Genomic DNA, 21,907 nt, shown 5'->3' on the forward strand with positions numbered 1-21,907 from the left:
TTACTTTGCCCTAGGCGCTTAACGTTTCAGTCCTTGGCAGTGCAACTACTGAAAAAAAATCTAACAATGTCCGGTTTAGCATGATTGTTTTGCCCTAGGCGCTCTACTGTTTAGTCCCTGCCAGTGCAGCTACAGTAAAATCCGGTCTATATGTCCAGGGATAGAGCAGAAATCCTCCTGGGACATCTCCACGAAGCTCTCCTGGAGGTAATTGGAAAGCCTTTGCATCAGGTTCCTGGGGAGAGCGGCCTTATTGGGTCCTCCATGGTAGGAAACGTTTCCACGCCCGGAGACAAGCAAGTACTCGGGGATCATTGCCTTGCAGAGCATGGCGGCATACGGCCCTGGTCTTTGCAGGCTTTCCCGAAGCATCCGTTCGTTCTTTCTCCGTCTCTGAAATCCTCATCAGAGTGATGTCGCTCATGGTGACCTGCTTTGAATTAGGTAGGGGAATGTTAGTATTGGGACTGCTTGCCTGTTCCTTTACAGAACTGTAACCGGCGGTTTAGAGCCACACGGTGGAGGCGGGAGAGGAGCAGCATACAGGGATCTTTCCCTGGGACAGCCGCGGTGGGGTGGGACAGGGGCAGAGTTCATGCTTGCCGGATTGCTGGCAGCAGGGACTGGCATTGCTTTGAACGTGAAAGGAGGCCAGTGCTGCTATTAAAGTTTTAAGCAGCCACAAGTCTACGGCTTACCATGTCAGCCTGTTACCCAAATTCCGCTGTCCTGTCCCGCTTGTCTGATCTGCACTGCAAGACCCCAGGCACTGAATGCGAAGGCCGAAAATTCGACCTTGTCCTGAGTGCACATGTGATAGGTGCTGTGCATGGTCTTGTTCACAGAGAAAGACTGTTCTTTGTTCACCCAAAAATTTACCTTTCTGAGGAATTCACTCCCTTTTTCCCATCCCACAGCTGCGACTGTCTCCCGAAGTACCCTGGCATCACACTCCCAGAGGCTAGCGCAGATTAGGCGTAGGAAGAAGAGGACACGGGAGGACATGTTCTCGGAACTTATGGGCTGCTCCCGAGCCCAGGCAGCCCAGCAGACCCAGTGGAGGGAGAACTTGTCCCAAATGCACCGATCACACATGGAACGGGAGGAGAGGTGGCGGCAGGAAGACCAGCAGGCGACTCAAACGCTGCTTGGACTAATGAGGGAGCAAACGGACAGTGGATGTTCTGCAGGACCGGAGGCAGGAGGACAGAGCCCCGCTGCAGTCTATCTGTAACCGCCCTCCCCCGCCACCAAGTCCCATACCCCCCTCACCCAAAGTCCCAAGGAGGAGGGGCGGCAGAGTCCGTGAAAACTCTCACTCCACCCCTGCAGACTGCTCAAGTACCAGAAGGCTCTCATTCCCCAAAATTTGATAAGTCCTTTCCTTCCCGCCTCACCCAAGCCCCCGTCCCAGCTTCATCCCCCAGTTTCATGTGTAGTTGCTAATAAAAAATACGTTTCTGTTAATTACTGTTTCCATCATGTTCTTTTAGAGCAGAGTCTGTTTGAAGGGGGGGAAGGGGGTTGGTAATTGGACAGGACAGTCACCTTTACCAGGGTACAGACGCGGGGGCAGGTTCAGCAGCAGGGCACACACACATTGCATTCACTAGTTACCCTGGTCAGTCTGGGAGGTGGTTTTCATGTTCTGTGTGTGTGTGTGGGGGGGCTATGTGACTTTGTGGCGGGGGTGGGCGGTTAGAGATCTTATGCAGCGGTCCTTATCCTGGATCACAGAGCCACGCAGCAGGGGATCTGTAACCGTCCTCCCCCTGCTACAAAGTCACATAGCCCCCACACACAGAGTCCCGAACAGGAGGGGTGGCAGGCTCCGTTGAAACAACCAGTCCACCAGTGCGGAGCCTGTCATTCCTGGAGTTTAGCAGCGTCCTTTGCATCACTACACTACACCCGCTCCCCACCACAGTCTGCGTCCCAGGTTCAACACTTTCCCGCGAAAAGAGTAATAAAGAAAACGGTGTTCATTAACAAATTTCAAGTGATTTTATTTTTAAACGTGTGTTGGAAGGGGGTGAACGGGGTATGTAACTGGAGAGGATAGTGAACATTTACTGGGTAAAGAAACGGGGGCAGGTTCAGCTTCTCTGTAAACAAACGTAATAGTCACAGGTTACCCTGCTCACTCAGGAACCTAGCTTTCAAAGCCTCCCGGATGCACAGCGCGTCCCGCTGGGCTCTTCTAATCGCCCGGCTGTCTGGCTGGGCGTAATCAGCAGCCAGGCTATTTGCCTCAACCTCCCACCCCGCCATAAAGGTCTCCCCCTTGCTCTCACACAGATTGTGGAGCACACAGCAAGCTGCAATAACAATGGGGATATTGGTTTCGCTGAGATCAGAGCGAGTCAGTAAGGTTCTCCATCTCCCCTTGAGACGTCCAAAAGCACACTCCACCACCATTCTGCACTTGCTCAGCCGGTAGTTGAAGAGTACTTTTTCAGTGTCCAGGGCGCCTGTATAGGGCTTCATGAGCCAGGGCATTAGCGGGTAGGTTGGGTCCACGAGGATGACTATAGGCATCTCCACATCCCCAAGAGTTATTTTGTGGTCCGGGAAGTAAATACCTTCCTGCAGCCGTCTAAACAGACCAGAGTTCCTGAAAACACGAGCGTCATGAACCTTGCCCGGCCATCCGACGTTGATGTTTGTAAAACGTCCCCTATGGTCCACCAGTGCTTGCAGCACCATTGAAAAGTAGCCCTTTCGGTTAATGTACTGGCTGGCCTGGTGGTCCGGTCCCAGGATAGGGATGTGAATTCCATCTATAGCCCCACCGCAGTTTGGGAATCCCATCGCGGCGAAGCCATCTATGATGACCTCCACGTTTCCCAGGGTCACTACCTTTGAGAGCAGTAGCTCAACGATTGCGTTGGCTACTTGCATCACAGCAACCCCCACGGTAGATTTGCCCACGCCAAAGTGGTTCGCGACTGACCGGTAGCTGTCCGGCGTTGCAAGCTTCCAGAGGGCTATGGCCACTCGCTTCTGGACAGTCAGGGCTGCTTGCATCCGGGTGTCCTTGCGCTTCAGGGCAGGGGACAGCAACTCACAAAGTTCAAGGAAAGTTCCCTTCCGCATGCGAAAGTTTCACAGCCACTGTGATTCATCCCAGACCTGCAGCACTATGCGATCCCACCAGTCCGTGCTTGTTTCCCGGGCCCAGAATCGCCGTTCCACAACATCAACATGACCCACTGCCACCATGATGTCCTCGGCGCGGGGTCCCGTGCTTTGTGACAGGTCTGTGCCACTCTCAGACTTCAGGTCCTCACCGCGCTGCCGTAGCCTCCTCGCCCGATTTCTCAGCATCTGCCTCTGGGAAAGGTGGATGATAAGCTGCGAGGTGTTGACAACGGCCATAACTGCAGCGATGGTCGCAGCGGGCTCCATGCTCGCAGTGCTGTGGCATCCGCGCTGTCACTGACCAGAAAAGTGCGCGAACTGATTTCCCGCCGGCGCTATCAGGGAGGGAGGGCGGTAGTGACGGTTGTATGACGACAGTTACCCAAAACCACCCTCGACACATTTTTTTCCCCAGAAGGCATTGGGGGCTCGACCCAGAATTCCAATGGGCAGCGGGGACTGCGGGAACTGTGGGATAGCTGCCCACAGTGCACCGCTTCCAATGTTGACACTTGCCCCGTTAGTGTGGACTCACAAAGTCGAATTACTGTCCTTAGTGTGGACACACACGTTCGACTTTGTAATATCGATTCCACATATTCGATTTAAGTAAAATCGAACTACTCTCGTACTGTAGACATACCCTCAGTGTGGGGAACATACTTGGAAAACAAATTCCCAAAATCTCAGCATACACATCCTTCAAGTTCACTTCAAAATCCCACATGCATGGTCACATTGGATTGGCCCATTGGTCCATCAAGTCCAGTATCCTATCTATGGCTGTGGCCAGTATCAGCTGCCATCAGTAGAAGGTTTGTACAGTGTAGGTAGTCACATAGTTGGCAGTTATGGTGCACACAGGGGAAGTCGCCTTGCACTGTTAGAGGTTGACTTCAATTGAAATCTGAGTGTTTATATCCCTCCCAAAAGCAGGGAGTAGTCAGAGGTCAAAGCTTCTCCACAACAATAGAAGAAATATCCTGGGCAGAGAGGAAACTGCTACTTTTCTAAACTCTTCACATAAAGCACACAGATAAGAGGAAAAGGAAAAATTGAAGTCCTACTGCTAGTTCTGAGAAGGCATTTTGGATTTACTATAGAGCCAAGGACCCCGCTTTGTACTTGCACAAAAGACCAGACTTCTTGAAGTAGGGATTCCTTCTTCTGGACTCGAAGCACCTTCAGGCCTGGTCTACACTACCCGCCTGAATCGGCGGGTAGAAATCTATCTTTTGGGGATCGACTTATCGCGTCTCGTCAGGACACGACAATCGATCCCCGAATCGACGCGCTTACTCCACCAGCGGAGGTGGGAGTAAGTGCCGTCGACTGGGAGCCGCGGCAGTCGATTTTGCCGCCATCCTCACAACAGGGTAAGTCGGATCTGATACGTCGAATTCAGCTACGCTATTCGCGTAGCTGAATTTGCGTATCTTAAATCGACCCCCCCCTGTAGTGTAGATGTAGCCTCAGTTAAAAGCCTGGCTATCAGAAGAGAAGTGCAGTTCAATATGGATTCTCCATTTGCTTCCAATACAGTTTGGTATCCAGACAGAACTCAACCAGGAAATTTCATTCATTGATCTGGTCACATTTTCTGATGATCTCCGCTACACTAGAGTTGATTGGAGTCCAACAACCAAGCACCATAGAAACCTGGGTACCAGCCTTAGCAGTGTTCTGTAGGAAGGCTCACTGGATCCTCCATTTGAGTACTATGAGGTGCAAAAATTAATCAGAATGATAGACTAAACAAGCCGGTGACTGGCCTTTTTAGTCACCATTACCTCTGAAAAGCAATTTTGGAATTAGTTCCCCTATCTCAAGGGTTCCCAAAGTTGGTTCGCGGCGTGTTCAGGGTAAGCCCCTGGTGAGCCGCGAGATGCTTTGTTTACCTGAGCGCCCGCAGGTACGGCTGCTTGCAGCTCCCAGCGGCCGCGAACCAAGTTTGGGAACCTCTGCCTTATCTGTACGAGAACCACACTGCTGTCCTCATGAGGAAAAGGTTTATTCATATAGCTTCAGAAAACTTTCTGTTCAAGGTGAGTTCCTCTTTCCACAGTTCCTGGGAAATAGTTCGCCAATCATTTTGTTCTAACCCCTGTCACTCCTTTGGAAAGATGTGGCATAAATGAGCATTCCTCATATAAGTGATATAAAGAGGTATCTCAAGCATATGGAGTATACATACCAGTTGTATCATCTTCATCTCATTCTATCCAAAATGCCAAGGTATTAGGGCCTCAGAGTTGCTTCAGGCAAGATGTTAAAATTCTACAAAAGTTGGTATGGTAGGCAGCTGGAAACTATTCACAGAAATCCCTAGGGACACTGGGGAAAAAGTGTATGAACTTAATCTCATGAAGATTTGCAAAGTTTCCATTCCTTTTTTTAGAAGCATCCTTTGGTAGGAGGTGTTTCTAGGTTTGTTCGCACATAATTTCTCCCTTTATTTGGGGATATCCATTCCTATCTGTTATCCTATTAGAAGAATAATTAAAGCTCTGCTTCTTCTTTTCCTCCCCTACTTCTGAGATTCATTGCTTGCTATTTCCTGTTAGTGATGAATGAGGAGAAAAGCTGCAACAGAATGAGAAATTTCTTACCTGATAATTTTCTTTCTGTGAGCAACTTCTCTCCTTCATCAAATTGAAAATTTTCTCTAATGGGAGACTTAGGCATATAATTGTTTTAAGGTTAACTAATACACTATATCAAGTTGTTGTCTTAATGCTAGTAATAGGTTAATGGAATGTTTCTACATCTTTGGAAGAACTCTTCTGGTGGCCTGAGTTGAAGGGTGGGGCTTAGTCACGGAGCTTCCAGTCACAACATTGGACTGCTTCCCAATTCCATATAGAATCGTAGAATATCAGGGTTGGAAGGGACCTCAGGAGGTCATCTAGTCCAACCCCCTGCTCAAAGCAGGACCAATTCCCAGCTAAATCATCCCAGCCAGGGCTTTGTCAAGCCTGACCTTAAAAACCTCTAAGGAAGGAGATTCCACCACCTCCCTAGGTAACTCATTCCAGTGCTTCACCACCCTCCTAGTGAAAAAGTTTTTCCTAATATCCAACCTAAACCTCCCCCACTGCAACTTGAGACCATTACTCCTTGTTCTGTCATCTGCTACCCCTGAGAACAGTCTAGATCCATCCTCTTTGGAACCCACTTTCAGGTAGTTGAAAGCAGCTGTCAAATCCCCCCTCATTCTTCTCTTCTGCAATCCCAGTTCCCTCAGCCTCTCCTCATAAGTCATGTGCTCCAGACCCCTAATCATTTTTGTTGCCCTCCGCTGGACTCTTTTCAATTTTTCCACATCCTTCTTGTAGTGTGGGGCCCAAAACTGGACACAGTAACTCCAGTTGAGGCCTCACCAATGTCGAATAGAGGGGAATGATCATGTCCCTCGATCTGCTGGCAATGCCCCTACTTATACAGCCCAAAATGCCGTTAGCCTTCTTGGCAACAAGGGCACACTGTTGACTCATATCCAGCTTCTCGTCCACTGTAACCCCTAGGTCCTTTTCTGCAGAACTGCTTTCTAGCCATTCGGTCCCTAGTCTGTAATAGTGAATGGGATTCTTCTGTCCTAAGTGCAGGACTCTGCACTTGTCCTTGTTGAACCTCATCAGGTTTCTTTTGGCCCAATCCTCTAATTTGTCTAGGTCCCTCTGTATCCTATCCCTACCCTCCAGCGTATCTACCACTCCTCCCAATTTAGTGTCATCTGCAAACTTGCTGAGAGTGCAGTCCACGCCATCCTCCAGATCATTAATGAAGATATTGAACAAAACCAGCCCCAGGACCGACCCTTGGGGCACTCTGCTTGAAACCGGCTGCCAACTAGACATGGAGCCATTGATCACTACCTGTTGAGCCCGACGATCTAGCCAGCTTTCTATCCACCTTATAGTCTATTCATCCAGCCCATACTTCTTTAACTTGCCGGCATGAATACTGTGGGAGACCGTATCAAAAGCTTTGCTAAAGTCAAGGAATAACACATCCACTGCTTTCCCCTCGTCCACAGAGCCAGTTATCTCCTCATAGAAGGCAATTAGGTTAGTCAGGCATGACTTGCCCTTGGTGAATCCATGCTGACTGTTCCTGATCACTTTCCTCTCCTCTAAGTGCTTCAGAATTGATTCCTTGAGGACCTGCTCCATGATTTTTCCAGGGACTGAGGTGAGGCTGACTGGCCTGTAGTTCCCCGGATCCTCCTCCTTCCCTTTTTTAAAGATGGGCACTACATTAGCCTTTTTCCAGTCATCCGGGACCTACCCCGATCGCCATGAGTTTTCAAAGATAATGGCCAATGGCTCTGCAATCACATCCGCCAACTCCTTTAGCACCCTCGGATGCAGCGCATCCGGCCCCATGGACTTGTGCTCGTCCAGTTTTTCTAAGTAGTCCCGAACCACTTCTTTCTCCACAGAGGGCTTGTCACCTCCTCCCCATACTGTGCTGCCCAGTGCAGCAGTCTGGGAGCTGACCTTGTTTGTGAAGACAGAGGCAAAAAAAACATTGAGTACATTAGCTTTTTCTACATCTTCTGTCACTAGGTTGCCTCCCTCATTCAGTCACTTTCCTTGACTTTCTTCTTGTTGCTAACATACCTCAAGAAACCCTTCTTGTTACTCTTAACATCTCTTGCTAGCTGCAACTCCAAGTGTGATTTGGCCTTCCTGATTTCACGCCTGCATGCCTGAGCAATATTTTTATACTCCTCCCTGGTCATTTGTCCAATCTTCCACTTCTTGTAAGCTTCTTTTTTGCGTTTAAGATCAGCAAGGATTTCACTGTTAAGCCAAGCTGGTCGCCTGCCATATTTACTATTCTTTCTACACATCGGGATGGTTTTTTCCTGCAACCTCAATAAGGATTATTTAAAATACAGCCAGCTCTCCTGGACTCCTTTCCCACTCATGTTGTTCTCCCAGGGGATCCTGCCCATCAGTTCCCAGAGGGAGTCTGAGTCTGCTTTTCTGAAGTCCAGGGTCCGTATTCTGCTGCTCTCCTTTCTTCCTTGTGTCAGGATCCTGAACTTGACCATCTCATGGTCACTGCCTCCCAGGTTCCCATCCACTTTTGCTTCCCCTACTAATTCTTCCCGGTTTGTGAGCAGCAGGTCTAGAAGAGCTCTGCCCCTAGTTGGTTCCACCAGCACTTGCACCAGGAAATTGTCCCCTACACTTTCCAAAAACTTCCTGGATTGTCTGTGCACCGCTGTATTGCTCTCCCAGCAGATATCATGGTGATTAAAGTCTCCCATGAGAACCAGGGCCTGTGATCTAGTAACTTCTGCTAGTTGCTGGAAGAAAGCCTCGTCCACCTCATCCCCCTGGTCTTATGTGTGGAGACATTAACCCATTAGTGATGAATGAGGGGGGAAGCTGATAAACAGACAATTTTCAGATAAGAAATCTCTCATTCCTCTTTCTTCTGTCCTCTTTTCTTAAATTAATGACTTTTATAGCTTTATAGTTGGATTTTTCTTATTACCTTATAAAGTAGCATTTTGGATTCATTCGTGGTCACTATGCCAAGAAGTCAGTGGAAGAAACAAAGTATGTAATTATTTCATAAGCGTTTGTGTGACTATGTATAGTCACAGTAGCGCTGCTATGAGAAGGTTGTGTTCTGTTTTGAACTTAAAGCAGGAGTTCAACCTCTTTAATTTATATGAAAAACAGTGCATCTGCCCCAAATTTTCAGCCCATAATCTGAGTAAAGCTTGAATTTTCTGTGGTGTCTCAAGAAAATTGGCTAATTAGTTTTTGAGTTCCAGTCAGCCAAAAATTGGCCCCCCGAAAAGTTCTCATTCCGACTCTCATGATTTTTCACATCCCTCTGCTTTGAAAACTACAAACTGTAAAAAGTCAAAAACATGGCTAGAGAGAGTTCAGTGAGCTCTGTGAGGTTATGCAATTACTTTAAGAAACAAAAAGAAAAAAATATTAGCATTCTTTGCCATAGCTTGAACCTTATTGTGGTTAGCCAATGGAGAAAAAGATTTACGATGACCAGGATCCTTTTATAAAGTAGCAGCCACTGGTTTGATGAAGACAAAGACCTCTGTGAAACAGTTCAGTTTTATGGTGACCAGGATCTTCAACATAGTAGCTATTGCTTTGTTGAAGCCGAAGAGCTGTTCAGCCTGTGTCATAACCAGGTCTCGAACCTGGGTCCACAGGAGTTATAGGAGTGGCCACACTCTAGCCCTCCACCTGAGAGCTTCTGACACTCTTTTTACATGGGACCCATGAAGCCTAGCCCCTGTTTGAGGCTCCGCCTCTGAGGTTCTATTGGCAGAGACCCGAAGCAGCTGATTGGTCTGCTGGCCCTATTGAAGCCAGCAGCAAGAATAGGAAGCTGTCTGAACAACTGGGCTCCACCCTCTTCAGGACTGTGTGCTTCCTGCTCCAACTCCCCTGACTTGATTTCCTGGCATCTGTTTTGTGGTTCTGATCTCTAGTTTGTCTCCTGCCTCTGACTCCCTGGTATGTTGCCCTGGCCTGACTCTGGTTTCTGATTCGTGGTTCTGATCTCCAGTTTGTCTCCTGCCTCTGATCTCCCAGTATCCTGACCCGGCCTGATTCCTGTCTTGTGACAGTGGACTCTTGTTCCAACTACTAGGTCTGGCTGCCCATAACCTGGCCATGACAGCCTGTTTAGGAGTTGCTGGTTTGTTGAATACTAGGAACGCTATGAAATTGTTCAGCTGCTTCAGGAGTGAAGTGTCAAGGATCCTCTTCTTTGTGAAACTGTTCATCCAGCTCAGGAGTTTCCTGATCTTAGTGAAAGAAATGGCTAGCAATGTTGGAAATTTTTGTTTGTTAAGCTCTTCAGCCAGTTCAGGTGCAGAGTTCTTGAGCCAGCTCAACAGTTTTTTTGAAGAATAAGAACTGTGAGCAAGCAACAGCAATTTTGATGAATATCAGGTTCTTTGTGAAAGGGCCCAGATGGCTCAGAAGCAGATCCTGTCTTCATGAAAGGATCTCTAACACAGTAATGGCTCCTTTCTTAATTTATGATCATTATGTGTCATAACTGAAACCTTATGCACAGTGATCATCAGCTAATGGAGAACATGAAAAATCTTCATTTTTGCAAAGGAAAGCAAAAAACGTAGTGTCTGCAATATTTTGACTAGCTCTACTGTTGAATGCTTTAGGAGAGCAGTATAATTTTTCCTACTATCACATGCCCCAAATAATGTGCTCTCCGTCCAAAATTGGGGCCGATATGGTGGAGGAGGAGAAGTTTTCCTAGTCCAGCAGCATTTGTTTTGCAATAGAGATTCTTTGACAAAGCAGCAGCTACTTTCACAAAGTAAAGTAACTTTGTGACAGTGGTGCTCATGAGCCAGCGTTAGTTTCCCAAAGATTCTGTTCTTTGTAAAAGGAGCAGTTCCAGGGATGAGGTGTGTTTCTGGGGGGAGAGTAGAAGGTATGTATTGTTAGATGTCTTAACTTTTAATATCCTTTCTTTTGTGGTTTTATATTAAGTATGTTACTTAAGCAACCTTACCTAATACACAATGTAGTGATTTTGTGTATTAATATACCTTATATACTCAACCATAAGCCAGTTCGTTTATAAGCCGACCCCCCCAAGATGGATAAGTAAAAATGGAAAATGTGTATAACCCATTCATAAGCCGACCCTATAATTCTGAGGTCAGCAAACTTTGGCTCCTGGGCCATCAGGATAAGCCACTGGTCTGAGATGGTTTGTTTACCTTGAGCATCCGCAGGCACGGAGGTAAACCTAAGTAAACGAAGTGTCCCGGCGCGCCAGCTGCTTACCCTGATGGGCCAGGACAGCAACTGGTGGGGAAATTTTTTTGGGGGAGAAGCTGGGAGTCAGAGGAGTAACCCCTGTGACCACCCCCCACATGACCCCACCCCTAGCCCAGGACCCCCCCACTCTCCCCATCCCATCCCTTCCCACCTTATCTGGGGAGGGGGGGGGCAGGGGAGGATGTCTCTGACCTGGCTGGAGCTGCTCCAGCGGGCCAGACTGGGCGGCGCGGCCGCAGCCTGCTCTGGGGGGTGGGGCCAAGTGGCACGGCTACAGCCTGCCAGCCCCGGAGCTGCAGCTGCTTTGGAGGCTGGGGGGTGAGCAGCGTGGCCAGAAGCGGAGAGACTCTGGCCCCGCCTCTTCCCTTCTGTCTCTGCTGGCTGTGCTGCTCTCCTTGCTCCCTCTGTTGGGGGGAGGGGCTGTGTCCCAGCTCTCCCTCTCTAGACCCGTTCATAAGCCGACCCCCGTCTCTGGGGCTTCCCTTTTTTACTAAAAAAATTCGGCTTCTGAATGAATATATACGGTATATGTATTTTCCTTTGTGGGTCTGAAGTTTGTTCATAATTAAAATAATATCAAAGGAAGATTCAGCATCTTACGTTCTCAAAACAGAGGTGGTAAGCTCGGAAATGCAGATCCAGTCTTGGCACCTTGGAGGAATAGACGTAGTTCTAAAACTTCAAAATAATACAGATGCTCTCCTGTTCAGATGGCTGAGTGCCTGCCAAGAGACAACCCTGAGCTACTGTGGTGGAGAGCAGAACACTTAGTATCCACAGCAAGACCTGGCTACTCAACCTGCTAGCAGCAACAGCAGAAACAGTGCTTCAGCACTTTAAACCTAGAGCCAGCTGTTCCCTTTGCAGCTAGCTCTTGTATAAAGTGCTTGCTGTTTTACATAATGATCTGTCAGCAAAGAGAAACTGACTGGGATTGTGTGATCTTAGTCCGTTTTCCTTTGCTGTCTACTCTCCAGAGCATGATACAGCCACAGTCCTCGATATGAAATGTAGAAGCACTTTGCACTTAGAAGGTCTGAAAGGGGAACTGATTAAGCTGCTAGTCAGTTACTCTCCTCAGATCTTCCCTTTCTAAAGGGCTACTACTTGCTACTCCTGCAGAGATTCGTAAAATATTCAGAAAATAGGAGCCAGAAGGCCCCAAAAGGTGGAGAGGGAGAAGGGAGGAAAGATGACAAAAAAGGCATAAAAAGGAGTGGGAGGGCAAAGATCGAAGGGAAGTTCCAAATTAAAAGAAAAAGACCAAAAGTGTGTGTGTGTGTGGGGGGGGGAATTCTCATTATTGCCCCAATTTTTAAAATTCCCTTACTTTTAAGATTTTCATCCTTAAGGTTGGGGGAGGGAGAGAAAGGAGAAGGGGCTTAATGTGTGGAGAATGACTAACTACCTGGATCCTTGTGGCTCTCAGGATTCTTTCATACCTTGAACAACTGTTGTATTTGTTATCATAGATCTAAAAATCACAAGTTGGAGAAGACTCCTGTCTTTCTTACACAGCTAGTGCTGTCTTTGTGTTGGCGCTGAAGAATGTCATTTGTGATAGCTAATTAGTATCTTTGTGGATGATCATTTGTCAGGCTAGCCATTGATGAGCATGGGCTTCAGCAGCAAAAAATAGCTTTTGTCATGTTGAGAGCAGCCATCTTAACACTGTAGACAAGGCCGTGACAGCAGAGCTTTGGTCTTGGAAAAGAAAGAAGGGTAATTTCAAGTAGTTTACGTAAGCAGGCTTTTTTCCCAATAATTTTTAAGGGGGTGGGGTGAGGGTAGGAATACAACTAGAGCAGAAAAAAAATCTGCTGTTGTTTTTCGTGACCATGTTAAGATGTTCTTTAGTTGAGAGAGTTTAACTTGAAACTGTTTATTTTGGGGACATAAAGAAGGGTTTGTTCTGTAGGGATTTTGTGTATGTGTGTGTGTGTGTGTGTGTGTGTGTGTAAACAATGTACTTCAATAGGCATGGCTTCTCCTTTCTAAAGAACTGCAGAGTCAAAATGGCATCAGAATGGCATTTTTTATTAGATGCTGATTTCAAAGCAATAAGACAGTAAGAATCTAAGAGAACTATTTTTCTTGAGGGGAGAAAATGAAGGTGAGGCATTCTCACTCGAGAGACAACTTTTTTCTAAGGCCCCAATCTTGCAGGCTCAGGAATCTGCTCACATTTAACTTAGAATTGGGCCCTAAGCTTTTAATCTGATACATAAAATTGCATTTTGACTAGATTCCCTGTGAACTGTGAATCAAAACAACACAAATAGTATTTTTTTTTATTTATTTTTTTGCATGGGCAGAGGCAGTCCAAATAATTCTTTTTTCAGCAGCTTGTAACTTATTCACAAAACAAAATTCTTATGATCTGCAGATGCAAGCACCCTTAGGGCAGGGTAAATGTCGACTTTACTAAAAACTTCAATAGAGGAGACCAAATCCAGGTAAAGCATTTCCACTTACCCATTACTTCACAGTAATACCGTTAAATATGTACTTTTAAAATCATCATCTCTTGATGGGAGAATTTTTATATGACCACTGTGTGAAAGTGGCTAATGCAGTAGTCAGAGATGTCAATCAGCTGTTGCAGAAGCAGCATGCTACCTGGAACTTGAATGTTGGTGTGAGGAATTGATTTTCAGATACTTGATTGTAAAAATGTATTTGTAATTCCGCACTAGCATGCGGTTAATTCGGAATTCTAAACAGCTCCGTTTATTAAGGGAAATTAAACCACACAAAATGTACTGTAACATGACAATAAGGTGAGTCTAAAGCAGTGAATGCAAACCAACCGGTAAGGCTCATTTTCCAACATTCTTGTATGCCATTCCTCAGAACTCATGCTCTGACCACTGGCTTGTCTCCTGCCCACGACTCCGGTCCTGCCTGTTGATTCTGTTCTGTTCCTGACTCTTGGCACCGATCATTGGCTTGCCTCTTGACCATGCCTCTGGTTCTGCCCTACTACTAGGCCAGACTCTTGTTCCAACCACAAGGTCACACCGACTACACCCCAGTGTGTGACACCTGGGAGATTGAGATGGGAAGAAAGCAAAACTCTTGTGATATTGCTCCTTTGTAGAGAGAGGTCTTGCAGGCTTACCCTGCTCAGTTGTTCTCTTGTCTTCTAGAAGGTGGAGGATGCTCCGGTTTGTTAGACTAGACCTTTTTTAAAATTTAAAATGCCCCATTTAAGGCATTTTCCAGAGATGTCTCCTTTCACTCCAGATGTAAGGTGTTTGGTCTGAGATATTTCATAGTAAGAGTTGTTAATGTTTGCTCTCCTTGCACTAGTGAGAACATTCTACAAGCAGGTGACCCTGTAGCTGTGCTATATTCTGCCATCTGTAGTTAGCAGGAACGGTCCTGCGAGGAGGTGGCACTCCATTTGTGGTGTGGTGTAGTGTATGTTTTCTTTCCCTTGGACAGCTAGCTATGAGGCTGGAGTCTCGGTGAACAGGACTCCTTAGCTCTGATTAGGCATCAGTAAGTTACACATGTAATTTATGTTTAAATTGTGTGCATAGCCTCATGTAGTTTGTGGCCAGTTGGGCCTAAATTCTCGCATTGAATTGGCACTCGACTGCAGTAAACTGGAATTTGTTATGTAGTTTGAGGCACAGTCAAAAATAAACAGTTTCATTTAAAATATGGAAACAAAATCAGTAATGTATTTCTTGTGATGTTTGTTTTGCTCTATTCCTACATTTCTGCATTCCAGTTTGTGACAGACTTTTGTGTTGACAATAAATAACTTAGTTTAAATTGACTGGGAGAAGATGGAGGTTTTGGCAACTGGCTAGGGGACAGTTGGGCCTTTCTGGCAAGCAGAGACATGTGGGAAGTGGATTGGGATTGTGGGAGAAGCACATTATCTGGATGTTTCGTTTAAAATGATCAGCACTGAAATCATTGACAGTGCAAATCTGCCTTGTAAAATTATCAAGAAAAGTTGCCAGCCTGTTCAAAAACCAACTAGCCCACCTTTATTATAAACAGCAACATGCTCCTGCTCATCCAGACCGACAGACTGCATGCACATACCTTGTTTTGATTTGGGCTTATTCTCATACATCCCTACCCTAGGATTTTCTCAGATGCACTCTTTAGACCATACTGACTCTTGTACTTCAGAGCTTTCTGTTCCAAACCGGATAGCTACACCCACTCTGTCATCCATGCACTGTTCAACCCCCAAGCTTAATCACTGTTCTACGCACACGCGCGCACACACACACACACATACACCCCCCCCATCATCCGGTCTCTTCCCCTATCATAAATTCCCTTCCCCTCCAAATGGCTTCTCACCCCACATCAACAGTCTCTTTCACAGCAATTCATCGGTTCCCTTTTTCTTTCCCCCCTTCCTTCCAGATCCAGCAGTTGTCATCCCTGCTCTAAGCTATTCTCTCGACAGCGGCTCTTTAAAGCTCTAGAAGTTGCCTTAGCACCTCTACCCCGGTTTGGCCACAAGCCTTCCCATGCTGATAGGTTCTTCAGTTCTCTTGCAGGGTGCTGTGATGTTTGATCCCTCTCTGGAAGGGGTTATCCGATATTTTAGTTTATGTTGGTGTTTGTTCCCCAATTACTTCGTTTGGTATTTATCTAGTTTTCATGAAAATGCCTGTTATGAGTAAGTGCATTGTTTTTGCCATATTGCACACACAGTATTTCTAATGCATTGAGAGCCTGATCACTAATGCCATGTTGCATGAATTAAGTTTTTTGTGCTAAAGTGCTTTAATTCTATGACTGCTATGAAACCATGTGACTGAGGATGTATTTTACAGTATAGTACAAGAGAATCAAGTTGCCTTCCGCTCTAGAAGCTTCAGAGGATTTCCTGAGAACCACTCAGTCTTCATTGCTGTCAGTAAGGAAATCCTCTTATCTGGACAGTGCAATAAATAGTTTGCCTCCTTTACTAGAAACAGAAAAAATGCTCTTAACCTTTGTCTTTTTACTGTAGTTTTTTGTATATCAAATAATTGTATTCTTGGCTAATAAAAAATCACCTACAAAGGTGCTGTATGACTTTTTTTAATAAGTGGTTTGTTGTGCATTTATTATTTGCAGGTAACAGTAAACAATCCTAAAGATTTACAAACGTAATCCGGTATATGTATATTTACAACCCTCATGTCTATCAAAGTAGGTTGGAGGGACCATAAAGGCTGTTGACAAAGCTTTTTTATGTTCTGGGAACTGGGTGGGTAACTGGCAGTTTCAAGTTGCAGAACAGTAATTGATTCAGAGCCGTGATTGAAAGCTGTGGAAGTAGTGATCTTCCTTCTGGTTGCACTAGACATTAGGCAGGGAGAGGAAGACTGCTGCTTGTCCTGTTTTCCTGTTTACTGTAAAGACAGACTTTCTGTAGCTTAAAAAATAATAAACTGATTTTTTTAAAACTTAGAACTCTGTTTTTACCTGTACCCTGCAGTGTTTTCCCTTAAAAGAAGAAATCTCAAACTTGTAAGAACCACATCAAATCACATCATTGCTTTTAAGTCACTTCTGAAGATCTGGGACCAGATGTTGCTCACATCTGTGTTTACAAAAAAAAATATCATTTCAACCATTTTTATTAAAGGAGAAAATGATCATTTAGAGCTTCGTTTTGAATAGTTCAGCATTGGAGAAAAATCTTTCCTGGCATTTAAAAAAAAAAAAAAGAGGGAAGGGGCAAACAACTTTCTGTGCCCTAAAGCAAGCAGCGTAATACACAACAGATGAATGTTTACAGCTGTTAAGATCTACTGGTTTATAGAGGATTGCCATGGAATTTTTGTATCAGAATAGCTGTTCTTTGTTTTGAAGTTAAGGTTAATATTGGTAGTTTGTACAAAAGACTTTATTTAAGGAGAATGTAAAGCTGGGAATTTGAATATACCTCCTATTCTGAATAATTCTTTGCATTTAATGAATGCCTACCAAATTGGCAGAAGAGGGACTATTGGTAGGCAGAGAGGGTAAGATAACTTGCTTCTAGAGTCTTCTCTGCAATTTACCAGTTGGCGAATAAGTTTTCTGTCGCTGTCACTAATTGAACTAATGAAAACAACTGGCATCTACTTCTGTAACAAGTTTATATTGAAAATGACAACACAATTTCAAGCACCATGTACAAATTCATATCATTTTCAGTTTGGCGAATTAGGACTCTGTAAGGAAATGGATACCAACTGTGCTGTGACTTACTAGATTTCTAAGGGCTTGTCTACACATACAGCACTGCAACGGCACCAATGCAGCTGCGCCGCTGTAGCACTTAGTGAAGATGCTATCTATGCTGACAGGAGAGCATCTCCCACCGGCGTAGGTACTCCACCTCCCCAAGAGGCATATCGACGGGAGAAGCCCTCCTGTTGACATAGCATTGTCTATACCAGGGATTTGGTCCGTATAACTGCGTTGCTCAGGAGTGTGGATTTTCCATACCCCTGAGCGACGTAGTTATACTGACATAAGTCTGTAGTGTAGACCAGATCTCAGGCAGCACTATGTCAATGAGAGGGCTTCTCTCATTAACATAGCTTCTGCCTCTTGGGGAGATAGAGTACAGTAACTCCTCACTTAACGTCGTCCTGGTTAATGTTTCGTCGTTACGCCGCTGATCAATTAGAGAATATGCTAGTTTAAAGTGGCGCAATGCTCCCTTATAATGTTGTTTGGCAGCCGCCTGCTTTGTCCACTGCTTGCAGGAAGAACAGCCCGTTGGAGCTAGCAGTGGTGGCTTGGAACCAGGGTGGACCGGCAGCCCCCACATAAGCTCCCCTAAGTTCCCTGTGTGGCAGCTGCCCAGCAGGCTATCAGTTGCTGGGCTGTTCAGCTGTCCTTCCCCACAGTGCTGTGTGCTGCTCCTGCCCTCTACCTTGGAGCTGCTCCCGGGCGCCTCCTACTTGCTGTGCGTGGAGGGTGGGGTGCTAATGTCAGGGTGTCCTCCTCGCTCCTGCTCCCCGCTCCTTTACCTCATCTCCACAGAGCGGGCTGGGGGGACAGGACAGGGCTCAGTATGGAGAGAGCTTGCTGGCAGTAGCTGCTGTCTCAACTTGCTGATCTACTTAAAAAGGCAGTGTGCTTAGAGTGGGTTCAGCGTACTTAAAGGGGCAATGCGCGTCTCTCACACACACACAGTGTCTGTCTCTCTCTCACACACTCTCTCTCTTATGGTGCGTCTCTCTCTCTCTCTCTCTCTCTCTCTCTCTCTCTTACTCACACTCACTCACTCTGTATGTCTGTCTCTCTCTGCCATGCTCTCTCCCCTCCCTCCATTCGTGCTGCCTTGTAGAGTGCGAGGCTACATTAACAACAATGTGTTAACCCTTGAGGGCTCATCCGAGTGCTAGTTCATAATTTAGCAGTAAGGCATTCCCTGGGAAATATCCCACCCTCTTCCATCCTCTGACTTCACCACCTCAACCAAGCTTCACAATCATCATTGCTGTGTACAGTATTCAATTGTTTGTTTAAAACTTATACACACACACACACACACACACACAATATCTATATCTATCTATATATAAAAAGATATAAATATAAAATAAATATAGTCTTTTGTCTGGCGAAAAAAAATTCCCTGGAACCTAACCCCCCCATTTACATTAATTCTTATGGAGAAATTGGATTTGCTTAACATCGTTTTGCTTAAAGTAGCATTTTTCAGGAACATAACTACAACGTTAAGCGAGGAGTTCCTGTACCTACACCGACAGGAGAATCTCTCCCAGCAGCATAGGTAGCATCTTCAATAAGTGCTACAGTGGTGCAGCTGCGCCACTGCAGTGCTGTGTGTGTAGACAAGCTCCAAATCTCTGATCCAAAAATGTGGCGGAATTTAGGGAAGCTGAAGTATTTAAAAACAGTTGCATTCTGGTTTCCATGTGCATTTATTTACTGGTTCTGAGCTGCTATGATAGTTTTTGTAGTGCACAGAATTTTATGTAAGTTGGGCTGTGAGTTGGCACCATAGAAACAGTCTAATTTTATTGGCCAAGATTTTCACAAGTGACTGATGATTTTGGGTACTTCAGTTCTGGGTCCTAATTTGAGCTACCTTAAAGGGGCTTAGACGTTCAGAGACTGGGTGTTCAGCACTTTGTAAAAGTCACGCCTCTTTAATATAACTTAAGTTGCACACCCCAGAGTACTAGTTACTTGAAAATATTGGCTATTCACTTTATTTTCATAAAAAAGGATGGCCCTCTCATACTGGATTGTTTTGGTATGTGCGGGGTGGTGGTGGAGGAGTATAAAATGTCCAAACCTGCTTTTGTAGGTTACTTTTAAAAAAAAGTAATGAAAAGAGAAGCATTTTCTTCAAACACTCACCACGAATATGCCAGCATCACGAATGTTGTGAAGAGGTTGCAACAGAACAATTTTCTTTTCTGGTTGGTGTGGGATGGTTCTGTATTGTCGTCCTCTCTACCCTTTGATGTCATATTAGGGAGTAGGGATAAAAGGTTGATAAATTTGGAGGGAGTGCCTGGTATGGTTAAAGAAGTGATGTGGCTCTATAGTAGACACTATAGTAGATTTTGCCCTCAATGGATCAAACTCCTACTGACTTGCGTGGGAATTGCTCTGAGGGCAGAATTGGGCCCACATTATTATGAATAAGGATTTTAATGACATTGTAGACAGGGTAGCTATAAATACGTAAGTAACAAGAGAAAGTCAAAGGAAAGTCTTGGTCCTCTGCTTAGGGGGGAAGAAGAGCTAATAACAGATGATGTCAAGAAAGCTAAGGTGTTTAATGCTTATTTTGCTTCAGTGTTCTCTAAAAAGATGAATTATGACCACATTCTTAGCACAATTAATATTAACAACAAGGCGGAAGGAACGCAAGCCAAAATAGAGAAATAATAGGTTAAAATATTTAGATAAGTTAGATGTATTCGGTTAGGAAATTAATCCTATAGTACTTAAGAAACAAGCTGAAGTAATGTCAGAACTGTTAGTAATTATCTTCAAGAACTCATGGAGGATGGTGAGGTCCTAGAGGACTGGAAAAGAACAATCATAGCACCTATCTTTAAAAATGGGAACAACGAGGGCCCAGGAAATTATAGACCAGTCGGCCTAATTTTGATGCCTGGAAAGATACTGGAACAAACTATTACATAATTTATAAGTACCTGATGGAGAATAGGGTTATAAGGAATAGCTTGCCTGGATTTATCAAGAGAAAATTATACCAAAGCAACCTAATTTCCTTCTTTTACAGGGTAACTGGCTTAGTGGTTGGGGGGAAGCTGTAGACGTGATGCATCTTAATTTTAGTAGGGCTTTTGACACAGTCCCACGTGACATTCTCATAAACAGATTAGGGAAATGTGGTCTAGATGAAATTACTCTGAGTACAGTCTTTCAACCAACTGTGCACCCACCTTCCAGTAGTCATCAATGATTTGCTGTCAAATTGGGAGAGCATATCTACTGGCATTAGTTTGTAGTGGGTCAGTCTTGGATCCAGCACTGTTCAATGTTTTCCTTCATGATTTAGATAATGCAGTGGATAGTGTGCTTGTAAAATCTGCAGATAGTACCAAGCTGGGAGGAGTTGCAAACACTTCGGAGGACGAGGTTAGAATTCAAAATGACCTTGACAAATTGGAGAATAGGTCTGAATTCAACAAGATGAAATTCAGTAAAAACAAATGCAAAGTACTTCACTTAGGAAGGAAAAATCAAATGCTCAACTACAAAATGGGGAATAACTGGCTAGGTGATAGTACTGCTGAAGAGAATCTGGGGGTTATAGTGGATCACAATTTGAATATAAGTCAACAATCTGATGCATTTGCAAAAAAGGCAAATATCATTCTGGGGTGTATTACCAGGAGTGTGGTATGTAAGACATGGGAGGTAATTGTTCCACTCTGCTTAGCACTGGTGAGGCCTCAGCTGGAGTACTCTGTTTAGTTCTAGGACATCTTTAAGAAAGATGTGGACACATTGGAGAGAGAATATAGATGAGAGCACCAAAAATGATAAAAGGTTTAGCAAACCTGACCTATGAGGAAAGGTTAAAAAAACCTGGGCATGTATAGTCTTGAGAAAAGAAGACGGAGGGGGGAACTTGCTAAGTCTTCAAATATGTTAAGGGCCATTATAAAGATGACTCTGATCAATTGTTTTCCATTGAAGGTAGGACAACAAGTAATGGGCTTAATCTCTATCCTAAATCTCCCTTGCTACAGATTAAGAAAAACTTCCTAACTCTAAGGGTAGTTAAGCTCTGGAATAGGAAATTAGAATCCCTGTCATTGGAGATTTTTTAGAACAGTTTAGACAAACACCTGTCAAGGATTGTCTAGGTTTAGGTGGTCCTGCCTCAGTGCAGGGGGCTGGACTAGATGATCTCTTAACATCCCTACATTTCTGTGATTCTGCAGCTGAAATTTCACTCTTGTGATGCAGCGAACTGACGAAAAGCAGGTTCATACATGTTAGTATGGAATAATTAAAAATATTGTTTTAAAATGTTTTTATAAAAGTTGTGGTGTAAAACTTTCACATGTTGAGACCTAAGACCTTTGTAGCATTTGCTGAATTTATCATAAAGTTCAAAGCCACAATATTATAGTGGTAAGAAACCTTTCTTGAGGCATTTTCAGCCATTGTATTTACATAACATCTGCAGCAGCATAATGTTTTCATTTATGAGGCTGTCTCAGAAGAAAGTTAGAGAAAGTTATGAGATTGCTTGGGATAGCAACTATTTCCAAATCACTATTATTAATTGGGGGGAAACTGACTTCATATATAGTTTAAATGAAGGAGGGAACACCTGATTTATGCTTATTGGAAAATATCCTAAATAACCAAAAAGTGTTAAGGGCCCAACTTATTTTGAAAGTCTATGGGAGTTGGGCATGCAGCTCCCATATACCAATTTGAAAACCCCACCCTTCATCAATTTACAATTGTCC

At 44.8% G+C, this 21,907-nt stretch overlaps 1 protein-coding gene across 3 annotated transcripts in view; it reads left to right on the forward strand.

Annotated features, from left to right (window-relative positions):
• BRF1 (BRF1 RNA polymerase III transcription initiation factor subunit) overlaps positions 1-21,907 on the forward strand; it is a 243,246-nt gene that overhangs the window by 155,857 nt on the left and 65,482 nt on the right. The gene's annotated exons all lie outside the window — the stretch shown is intronic.

The sequence above is a fragment of the Emys orbicularis genome, chromosome 4, assembly GCF_028017835.1.
Source record: "Emys orbicularis isolate rEmyOrb1 chromosome 4, rEmyOrb1.hap1, whole genome shotgun sequence".
Lineage (NCBI taxonomy): Eukaryota > Metazoa > Chordata > Testudines > Emydidae > Emys > Emys orbicularis.